Source organism: Sminthopsis crassicaudata, chromosome 4 (assembly GCF_048593235.1).
Source record: "Sminthopsis crassicaudata isolate SCR6 chromosome 4, ASM4859323v1, whole genome shotgun sequence".
NCBI classification, from domain to species: Eukaryota; Metazoa; Chordata; class Mammalia; order Dasyuromorphia; family Dasyuridae; genus Sminthopsis; species Sminthopsis crassicaudata.
The window spans coordinates 444,293,410-444,305,361 of record NC_133620.1 but is presented as its reverse complement, the minus strand read 5'-3'; the positions used below and the strand labels follow the sequence as shown (position 1 = coordinate 444,305,361).

Sequence of the window (11,952 nt, the reverse complement as noted above, 5' to 3'; positions counted from 1 at the left end):
CAGGCCAGCAATAGCAGAATATGGCAGAAGCTAGCAGAGCCATCAAAGGACCTTCTTGACCCAGCTCAGCCCCTTATAAGCCCTTCTAGTGGAGATATTTCCCAGGGAGGAGTAGTCCAGTTAGGTCACCAGTCCAGGATGATACCATGCCCTGTAAAGAGCCAATCCAATTGAATAGTGAAATTTTTTTGAGGACCTTCTGGAGAGAAGAATATCAAGGCCCAATCAAGGAAGCTGATTTTCTTTGTATTTTAAATTCATGCATACACTTTTCCCATTCTGGATTCTAGAGTTTTTTATTCTATTTGAGTAAATTAATGAATTTTTTTACTGAGGTAATTGGGTTTAAGTGGCTTGCCCAAGGTCACATGTAGCTAGGAAGTATTAAGTGTTTGAGATAGATTTAAACTCAGGTCCTCCTGACTTCAGGGTTGGTTCTCTATCCACTGCACCACCTAGCTGTCCCAATTAATGCCTTTCTTAAAGAACCAACTGAATCACTGGTGGGGCTTTGTGAGCCAACAATTAAGAGAACAGATACCTAGGGTTATCCCTAGAATGTTGGAAGTACTGAATCTTTCCAGTGACTATGTCTTTTAGGTATGTTAAGTGGGAGTGATTATGTTGCATGAGCAATGTTCAGTACAGTGTGAATTAACTTACTATTTTCTTAAAGTGAAATGGATGCTAACTATTATGTCAGTGGAGAGTGTTTCCATATGGGTATTCCATATATTAATGATGTCTTGACTGGAGTGTGAATTGTATTTAGGTGAGGAAGATCTGTGCAAAATTGTCAGCCTTGCTCTTCCAGAATCATCAGCAAGACAATACATACGTCAAGACAACTGGTGATGGCCCAAAGTGTATTGGATGATATTGGTATCTTTGATATCTGACCAAGCTCTAAGCTCTAAGCACTTCACAGCACCTGCTTCAGCCACTTTCATAGCCTTTGAAACAAGTTATTCTTAAATACCCATTCTGCTGAGAAAAAATCTTCACAAACTTGACAAATACAAGGCCTATTGGTTAATTTCTACCTGGTTTAGCAAGTCTGCTAGAATGGTTTACTAAAATGTGATCACTATATATATTACAGATTCTCAGAGCCATAGATGAGAGTTGGGTGATAAGTAGACATTCAAGATGGATAAGCAGCCCAAAAAAGGCTTGGCAAACTCAAACATCAGAGGTAATAATCCAAATTGAGTACCACAGTTGGATGAGTGTCACTACATGGAAGGAGTTTACTAAGCAAGATAGAAGGAGCTCATGAACACCTCAGTTTTGTGAGGAAGGAAGAGCAAAGAGAGGTATCAAGCAGCAGTGATTGGGGAGAATGTGGTATTTCTCCAGACAGAGGATGAGAGGAAAGTAGTTCTTCAAAATCCAAGTGCTTTTTCTATTTTGGACCACCTGAAAAAACAAAAACCCAAATGGAACTAACCATCCTAATATGGCCTTTTAACAGAATAAAGAGAATTCTGGGGGACCATTGATAATAAGAAAACTTTTAGTTTATAGCATAGAAAAATTGTAGAAAGCTAGGTGGCCCACTGAATATAATGCTAGGCTTAGACTCAGGAAGACTAATTTTTCTGAGTTCAAATCCCAGTTCAGATACAATGTGTGAGACTCTGGACAAATCATTTAATCCTATTTGCCTCAGTTTCCTCATCTGTAAAATGTGTTGGAGAAGGAATTGGAAAACTACTTCTGTATCTTTACCAAGAAAACCCCTAATAGGGTCATGAAGAATTGGACAGGAGTACAAGAGTGTGAATAACAAATAGAAAAATTGAGACCAGGAAGCAATTGTGACCACAGGGAGGTTTATTGTTGTAAAAGATAAATAAGGCAAAGTTTGGGCCCAACTTTGAAATCTAAGGTTTTGAGATAAGATCAAATATCTTCTTGAACTTTGTAAGTCCCTTCAGGGTATTTCAGCTACCCATGATCCTGAGAAGAGGGATAATGAAAATGAAACGAGAATTAGGGATCAGTGTCAGGAGCATTTTTTCATTTCTAAGACACTGCTCTTCTTAGTCAAAGGGATTAGATTAACAGCAGCCCCCAGAGCTACCACAACAGCCTCCAGAGCTTCCACAGCAGCCTCCAGATTGCTGGCTGCGCCCACTACCACTGTCACAGCAGTCAGACCTCTGGCGCCTGCTCCTATGGGATCTCCTGTGATGGGAAAAGAGGCAGCAGCCACCCCCAGAGCCAGAGCTACAGCATCCCCCAGAGCTGCAGCATCCCCCAGAACTGGACCCACAGCATCCCCCGGAGCTGCAGCATCCTCCAGAGCTAGAGCCACAGCAAGAAGAAACTGGAGGAGGGCATGGAGCCTGGGGAGGACACTTGGGGGGACACTTGGGTGGACACTTGGGTGGACATTTAGGAGTCTGGCACTTAGGAGGACACTTGGGGGGGCACTTAGGGGCCTGGCACTGCTGCTGGCTTTGTTGCCAGGACATCTTGATGGGAGCTCAGTAAACCTGAAAGACAGTAAAGGATGTGTTTAGATAGATGAAATCAAGTCTTAAAAGCTTTCTTCAGTGTAATTCATCCACAGTGTGATGGTCAATTTTACCTAGAAGACATCAATATCCAGAAAGAAAAGACTTAACAAAATAATTCCTGTGTCAAATGGGTTGGAATTTGGGAAGAGGGAATGTTTATTTTATATTAATTCTGGAAATCAGTAATATTTTCTCCTCTTTCCCTGTCTGTCTGTCTGTCTGTCGGTTTTCCCCTCTTTCTGTCTCTCTTTGTGTTAGTGTGTGTGTATATAAATACATACATATACATATACATATGTACATATACATATATACCTCTTGGATACTGCAGAATGAGGAAAAATATGCAAACTCATAAGGGTTAGGCAGTGGTATTTGTGTTCCACAGGACAAAGGAAGACTTCCCTTGACATCTTGAGGACATCCTTTGAATTCTAGTACCTTGCAGTTTCTGGTACCTCAGACTATTGCCGTTCCTTCCTGTCCTAACCCCTTTGCCCAGAAACCAGACCCTTTTCAGCTCTTCTGGGGATATCCAAATTAGACATCAAACTAAAACAAATCCAAAGTATAAGCTTCCATTTTTCACCAGCTGCTGTACTTCTCACACAGTTTAACTCTTTCCTCTTCAGTCTCTCTATCCATCTTCCTTCATCTCTTCAGTTGTCTTCCCTCTCACTTCTCTCTTCTGCTTTCTATTCTCCTCTCTCCACAAATACTGTGCTCCAAGCTTCCCCCTGGGCTCTCATGCAGACACTTACCTGATCACAGACACAGACAGGAGCTTTCTGCTGAAGAACCAGAATGAGTGAGGAGCCAAGGGCAGGGACATCTTTTATAGCCATCTCAGGCTGAGTTGCTAGCATGAGATCTAGCTCTCCAGGAGGAAGAGCATCTTTCACAACTCCTGGCATGTGGCAGGTGATTCCTGACATTCTCCAAACTCATATGCACTGACATGTGCCAGCTCATGGATCATTAAGGTATCGGGGGATGTTAGAAGTCCTTTAATCTGATTGCCTTATTCTATAGATGAAGACACTGATGTCTAGAGTGACAATAAGGTCACAGAAACAGTGAATAAATTAGACAGAGCTTAAACCAGAGTCCCTCAAAATGAAGTCCATATCCTTTTCATTATAACAGGTCAAGGCATATCCAAGATACATATCCAGATGCTGCTTTCATGTTATTTGTAAAAACTGAGAGCCCTCCACTCACATAGCAATTTAAGGAACTGCCATGAACTCTAGTCATTGGGCAAAAAGCTCAAGGGGCTTCAGTCATTGAATCTCTGTCCATTACTAGTAATTTCTATGTGGCCCCATGATCTGTGGTCCTGTATAACATGCAGTGGGGGAAAGTCTTTAAATTGGAATTAAGGGATCTCAATTCAATTCTTTCTTCTTCCTTTTAGTACCTGTATGAGTTAGGAAAAGACACTTCAACTCCCATGTGCTGGATTTTTCATCTCTAAAATGAAGACTTCCAATATCCTTCTAAATATCTAATGTAATTCCACAGTTGAGCATGGATCATTTCACCTTGTCTTTAGCTTCATATGGACTTATTTCAATGGGTTTTTACCTTTGTAGCTCTATTCCTACACAAAACATCCCTCAACTCTGACCTTTGAATCTGTTCTTCCATCTCTTCATCCTGGAGACAATGAACAGTGACCCAGGTAAAAGGCCTACTTTTTCTCACATTCCCACCAGTCCTTTTTTCAGGTGGCAACCCAATAGTTGGGAGTAAGTGACAATCCATCCATTTATCCATTATATACATTCAGCAATTAGTTGAATAAATGATTTTGTACTAAGTTTTTGAGGAGAAAAAAGTGAATAACATACAGTTACTATCTTCTAAAATATTATTTCAAATAGTAACTAAATTTTATCTAGCCCAGTGAGTTTAGGTCAGAGCTCTACATATAATATCTTTTAATCCTCAGTATAATCCTGGGAGACAGTTGGTATGGACTTTCCCAGTTGTACAGCTGAGAAAACTGAGTTTGAGAGAAATTGAGTGACCTGCCCAGGATTATATAACTAAAAAACATCTGAGGCAAGATATTAATCCTAAATCTGTACCCCTCTCAAGAGATATAAAATTCACAAATGATTATAATTCAGTGTAAGATAAGAGAAATGCCTAAGGAATTATACTGACTCCAGGATATAGAAGGGTAAAGCAGTGAGTAATTATTTTTCTCTGGGGACGCCCTGATCATCTGTATAGATGAAGTACTATCTGATGAAGTGGGATAAGAATGATTTGTACTTTGCTTTTTGTCTCCCCAAAGTATCAATAATTTTCCCATCATAACAAGCTGCCTCCCGTCCCATTAACACGTATTTGTTAATGTTTACTTGTTCATGACACACTTGTCATTCTGCCAAGACCTTGGAACACCTTGGGATAAATATTTCTTATTTTCTTGCCAACATAAAGTTATCCTTTGGTTAATCACTTGTTCATTCTCTCTTTCTCTTTCTGCCTTTTTCTATTTGATATATGACCACATGAAAATTCATGTACTCTGTCAAAAATGAATAAGGCAGACATCATGCATCCCCTTTCCTTTACAGTCCCTGGAAAATATTTCTCAAAAGAAAGGCCAGGACATGAGGCACTGTATCATTGTACAGCATACTATGTCCCAGTTACAGCATACCATGTCCCTGTTGCCAGTCCTGTCCCAAAGCTGTCATTAATGTTTTGTCTCATGTGTGTATAGATAGTCCTCAAATATTGTTTTTGAATAAAACTGATCTAAGAGTCCTATAGAGGGAGTCTAATGGAAAAAGGTATATCCATGTCTAGAATTGGGCTGGTTGGGGTAGGGAACATGTATTTTAAGGAAAACTGATTCCACAAAACCCCAAAATTTCCATACATGTGTATTGAAGAGAACAAAAGAATATATTTTTATATATTTAATATATATTTAAAATTAAAATAAAAAGTTACTTTATGGAAGAATTATCAGCTTGATTAACTTTCCTTATTCACCAAAATGAGAATTAATTTAAAACACTTTTTTATTTTTTTTAATTTAATGTGATATGATACAGTGACAAAAGGCCTAGAGATAAAGCCAGAGCATCTGGGTGAGATTCAGATTCTGCCATTTTATTCCCTGTGAGACTTTGTTTAAATCACTTCCATTGTTAGAGTCTTAATACATTCACTGGTAAAGTGAGAGATTGGCTTAGATAAATTCTGAGCTCTATTCTGGCTCTAAATCAATTCTTCTTTGATCTTATTATTGGAAGTGAGTTACTCCCAGAGATATATGAATCTAGAGGTCCTTGCATTCCTGTTGACTTTAGTAATGATGATGGCATAGATGGTGATAAAGGTGATGACGATCAGATGAGAGAAAGGCGGTACCTGGGCTTGGCCAACTTGAAAGTACTATTTGAATGCCAGGTTACTCTAAGTGCCTTTTTATGATGAAGAAAACTGCAATGGCAATGATGAGAGCAGGGAAAGATCCAGAACTGCTCATTACCTAGTCCCCACCCAACTAGTCAGCTACAATTTTATTTTTTAAAGCTTTTTATTTTCAAAACATATGCATAATTTTCAACATTCATCCTTGCAAAATCTTGTATTCCAATTTTTTTTCTCTTTCCTTCCCTCCCACCCCCTTCCACAGATGGCAATAAATCCAATATATGTTAAACACGTACAATTGGCTACAATTTTAGACACTCAACACAAAGTTTGTGGGTTAGATCCTTAGGGAAGGAATGAGAACTGTCTTTATACTTATCCTTCCCCATGAAAGACTGGAATTGGGAGAAAAGTTGAGAGATTACATCAAATTTAAGTGCATTCTATCAGTATGGAGACAAGAAGATGGTTCAGGTGATTTTTCTAGGTCCCCATTTTGTCAGGAGTAAGAAAAGAGTTCTTATTTAGGATATGAGAGACAAGGGACTTCAAAGAAGCTAGGGAAGCAAAGGGAAAGAGCTGAGGATGCAGTGTTGAGTTTTGCCAAAAGAAACAGTTGTCAATAATGGAAGAGTTTGAGAAATCTATATAAGGGGAAATAGAAAGCTTCTAATTAGATAGCCAGGAGAGCTAGGAAGAATGGTTCATTTTAATTAACTCTTTTTCCCATCTGCTGGTTGGAGTAAAGTTGACCTCATCATATGTAGTTTCAAAGGCATACTGGGTAAAGTGCTGAATTTAGGATCAAGAAGACCTGAGGTTGCATCCTGTCTCAATCATTATGTGAATTTAGCTAAATAATTGACTTTTCTCAGTTCAATGTCCTGATCTGTGAAATGAGCACAATCATTCTTATCTCACAGAGTTGTTGTGAGGATCATATGAGATCGTGGAGGTGGAGTGCTTTCAACCTTAACTCACTATAGAAATGGGAAGATGATGATGTGAGATCATTGTGGAGGAACCATGCAAAATGGTCAGCTCCCTCTATCCATCAGGATTCTGTGATTGGGAGATGGCCTTTCCCTCAGCATTCCCCATTCAGAAGAGGGGCAGCTGACCAGCTTGACCATTTTCTCCAATCCACACACAGCAATGAGAATCCTACAATCTTAATCACAGAATTATCTTTTTGAACATTTTCTAATCATTTTTATCTCACAAGCACTACCTCTTGTTTTGACTACTGGGGATCTCTCTTGGAATCTTTGGACATTTCTTTCTTGTTTCTTCCTGGTATCACTCTTCTTTCTTCCAAGTCTCCCATAGTCTTAGTCTTTGGCTTTCCTAGTGAGAATTGCTTTCTTATTGTTCATTTTCTCTAGAGTTGGTTGTCCCTCTAGTTATAGGGATTTTTTTGTTGTTGGTGGTGGTGACTCCATTTTCTTCAGGAAACAATGGTGATTTATAACAAATTTAATGTTAAATTTAATTATAAATTAAATAATCCTCCAAACTTATAACTTTTCCCTTCACCTACCTCACATTGGAAAAAAGGGAAGATTATTCATTTAACACAAAATCTCAATATAAATACTAATTAAAAAGTCATTCTCGAATGTATCTTAGATGTGGCCTTCAAATGTGAGCAGTCTGAGTGGTGTCCTGTGGAGAGAATCGAGCTATAGGCCAAAGGTTTGGAATAGGTAACTTCTGAACAACGTTCCAGCACAGTCACAGGCCTTTGGGGCCAGGGCTGATGCTGTGATCATGTAGCAAAGGACTAGGAAACTGTGGCCAGCATTTGAAGGCTATATCTAAGATACCTTCATTTTCCCCTGAAATATTTATCTCCACTCTCCACTGGCTTCACAGCATCATATGATCACAGAATGTTGGGGTTCCAAAGGGGCCCACTGACCATCCTGGCCAATTCATGTGCAAAAGAAATCCGTACTCTAGCACACCTAACTGGTGATCACCAGTCTGCTTCCAATTTCATCTTTTGAGATATGATACTTTTAGGTGAAAGCTTACTTTTAGTGCTGGAATTGTGCTGGTTTTGGATTAAAGGGACTTGGGTTTAATTATAGATTCTGACACTGGCATTGGAGAGTTAGAAATTGAGCGTCTAAAACTGCAATTGACTAGTGGTTTGGGGATAAACAGATATGGTCCATGGTAGATGTTATAGACAGCCATGTATAATAAAAAACAAAGTCTAGCTTAGCTCTAAGGTATCTAAGAAAACCATTAAAAAGGAGCTATAATTCATTCATCAACAATGTAACTCTAAGAAGTGAATTTGATGAGGATGAATACTTTTTAGCAACTACTTTACAGATGAGTTCATTCTCTTCAGGGGCCTAGAGATTATAGGGATTAGTATGTTTCAAATTTTGGTGTGGGGAAAAATGTTTATCCTTCTTATCTTGATATAATTTTTTTCAATGAATCCATCCAGCTAACTGATGTTAATTTGTTAAACAATACTGTGGTATTAATAAGTTGAAAATATCAGTAATATAAAACAGATATTATTACTAGAGATTGGTATTGAGGAGAAAGCACTGAAATAGGTTCTCAGTGAACAGTATTAGAAAAAGATACTTGGAATCCCTTGATGGTACCTCTAGAACATAATGAGAGTTGGGATGAGGATCTCCATGTCCTCACTCTGGGTTACATGATAATAAAGGATTGCTTTATCTTATAATTTGGGTACATTTTCCTTAACTTCACATTCATATCTGAATGAATCCATCCTCTGTCCTTTACCCAGTAAATTATTGATTAGAACAAAAAATGAAAAAAAAAAAGCTTTGTTTTCTTTTAGTTAAAGCTTTTTATTTTCAAAACATATACATGGATAATTTTTCAACAATGATCCTTGTAAAACTTTGTGTTACAGATTTTCCCCTTCCTCCCACCCCCTACCCTAGATGACAAATAATCCAATATGTTAAACAGGTTAAAATATGTTAAATCCAATATATGTATACATATTTATATAAATACCTTGCTGCACAAGAAATATCAGATCAAAAAGGAAAAAAAAAGAAAAAGAAAAGAAAATGCAAGCAAACAACAGAAAGAGTGAAAATGCTATGTTATGATCCATACCCAATTCCCACAGTCCTCTCTCTGGATGTAGATGGCTCTCATCATCATAAGACCATTGGAATTGGCTTCAATCATCTCATTGTTGAAAAGAGCCACATCTGTCAAAATTGATCATTGTATAGTCTTCTTGCTGCCATATGCAATGATCTCCTGGTTCTGCTCATGTTACTCAGCATCAGTTCATGTAAGTCCAGGCTTCTCTGAATCATCCTGCTGATTATTTCTTATAGAGCAATAAAACATTCCACAACATTCATATACCATAATTTATTCAGCCATTCTCCAACTGATGGGTATCCACTCAGTTTCTAGTAAGAAGCTTTGTAAAATCAACTCATAGGCCAACCAAGTCTGACAGTGTATACTCTATTCCACAGCCAAAGACCTCCATTTCTGCAAGCACAAGAAGATGTATTTTCTCTTTTTTTTTGCTCTAAGTTCAGTCATTAATCAATTCTTATAGTATTTTTACTGAAGCTAAAGTATAGTTTTGAGCTAGGACTCTTGGGTAAATAGATTTGAAGAAAAGGGAGAGGACCAATATGGGTCCAGAAAGCATGTGAAAATACCCAGAAAGGTGGTAGAAAAGTGAAGTCAGAAGACCTGGGGGTTGGTCCTGGGTACTGAAATTGGGAGGACTTCCTCAAGGTGATGAAGAGCCCTTAGAAAGACAATGGCAGATGTTCAACTTTTCTGAGATTCAGAAGATTGTAACCAATGAAAGAGGGACAGGAGAGAGAGAGAGAGAGAGAGAGAGAGAGAGAGAGAGAGAGAGAGAGAGAGAGAGAGAGAGAGAGAGAGAGAGAGATTTTCTAAAAAACCAGCATGGGACAGTGTTGGATATGTCTTTGCTCTGACTCAAACAGCTAGTACTAGTGTAGATAGGGAAAAGGTAAGTAGGGATAGATCAAACCTGAACAGAAAGAGCTATATCCTCCTGAATCCCCCCACCAGGCTCTATCTCTTGAGTGTGTCTGCTTCCAGCAGAAGGTTGTTTCCCTATCTGGTTAGCCTCTCTCCTTTTCACCTTGGATTGAGCCTTGGCCTTTCCCTAGTGACGCAGAGTCAGAGGCACCTGTGCTTAGGCACATTTGTCTTTTGGGATGGGTGTTTTAATTTCTATACAGATACCCTCTGGGTCTCCTTCAGTCTGAAGGAAAGAGACCTTACCCAGCCTTCCAGCCTTACTACCAACAATCATTGCTTACTCATCAAGACATTGTTCAGAAGAGTTTGTGGGACCATTAACAAGAAGGGAACCTTGAATAAAGTTGCAAAGGGAAAAAAACAGAATAGGAGGCAGCTGTGACCAGAAAAAAATTTTTATTGTTGCTTGTGATACATGAGGAAGAGAAGGATGGTTTGTTTCTGGGGAGGCTGAGATAAAATGAAGTGATTGATCTTACTTCTCTCCATCTCCTAAGAAATCTGAAAAGTTCAAATCAATACTGAGAGGAGGCTAAGGAATGAGGAGGAAAGAGAGTAGAGTCAGTCAATTGCTTCTTCTGCTTCTCTTAGGACAGGACTTCAGATTAACAGCAGCCCCCAGAGCTCCCACAGCAGCCCCCAGACTGTTGGCTGTGCCCACTGCCACTGTCACAGCAGTCAGACCTCTGCTGTCTGTGTCTGTGGGATCTCCTGTGATGGGAAAAGAGGCAGCAGCCACCCCCAGAGCCAGAGCTGCAACATCCCCCAGAGCTGGACCCACAGCATCCCCCAGAGCTGCAGCATCCTCCAGAGCTAGAGCCACAGCAGGAAGAAACTGGAGGAGGGCATGGAGCCTGGGGAGGGCACTTGGGGGGACACTTGGGTGGACATTTAGGAGTCTGGCACTTAGGAGGACACTTAGGGGGGCACTTGGGGGCCTGGCACTGCTGCTGGCTTTGTTGGCAGGACATCTTTGTGGGAGTTCAGTAAATCTGAAAGACAATAGAGGAATTTTTTTTCAAATGGATGAAACCAAACCTTAAAAGTTTTCTTCACCTGGAAATGATCACTAAAATGATGGTGAATTTTATATAGAAGACATTAATATCCAGAAAGAAAAGACTTAACAAAATCATTCCTTCATTAAAGTGCATTTGAGGTGGATTTTAAGTTGAAGGAACACACATTTTATAACAATTGAGGAGATTATCTACAATTTCCGCCTCTCCTCTGACTCTCTGCCTCTATCTCTTCCTCTGTCTCTATATATGCATGAATATATTCTTATATACCTTCTGAGAATTTCAGAACTAGGAAAACTATAAGTCTTAAAAGTTAAATAGTATTATGTGTGTCCTATGGAAGAGATCATGGCTTCCTTCTACATCCTGAGGAAATCACTGCTCTTCCTCCCCTTCATCCTCACAGAGAAACCAGGCCCTTTTCTGGTTATTTCTGAGGACATCCCAATGGAGTCTCTACCAGGCCAAAGATTCTATTTTTACCAGGCATTGTATTTCTCATTCACTTTAACTCTTTCCTCCTCCTCAGTCCCTCTATCCATTTGTCTTCATCTCAAATGTTGCTCCTCTTCCCAACCCCATCTCTCTTTGCTTTGCTTCTCCTTTTCTCTCCTCCAATACCCTACTCAAACTCTCCCGCAGGCCCTCATTCAGACACTTACCCTGATTCAGACACAGATTGGAGCTCTCTGCTTGAAGAACCAGAGTGGATGAGGAGACAGGGACACCTTTTTATAGGACATCCCAGGCTGATCTGGTGGCACAACACCCAGCTCAGTAGGAGGAAGCGTGTCTTTCCCAACTCTAGGTATGTCTCAGACAATTCCTGACATTCTCTAAATTCCCATATACTTATTTCTTTCTGTGCATAAATCATTGAGTTGTCAAAAGATGTTAAAAGACATTTCACTTAATTGACATTTTAAAGTTGAAGATATTGTGATTCTGAGAGA

At 39.4% G+C, this 11,952-nt stretch overlaps 1 long non-coding RNA gene across 1 annotated transcript; it reads right to left on the bottom strand.

Moving 5' to 3' along the window:
• Positions 1-10,356: 10,356 nt before the first annotated feature.
• LOC141541438 (uncharacterized) lies at positions 10,357-11,706 on the bottom strand. The gene is made up of 2 exons (XR_012481806.1): positions 11,662-11,706; positions 10,357-10,969 (listed from the first exon to the last, which is right to left on the bottom strand). It is a non-coding gene; the product is annotated as an uncharacterized LOC141541438 (long non-coding RNA).
• Positions 11,707-11,952: the final 246 nt, after the last annotated feature.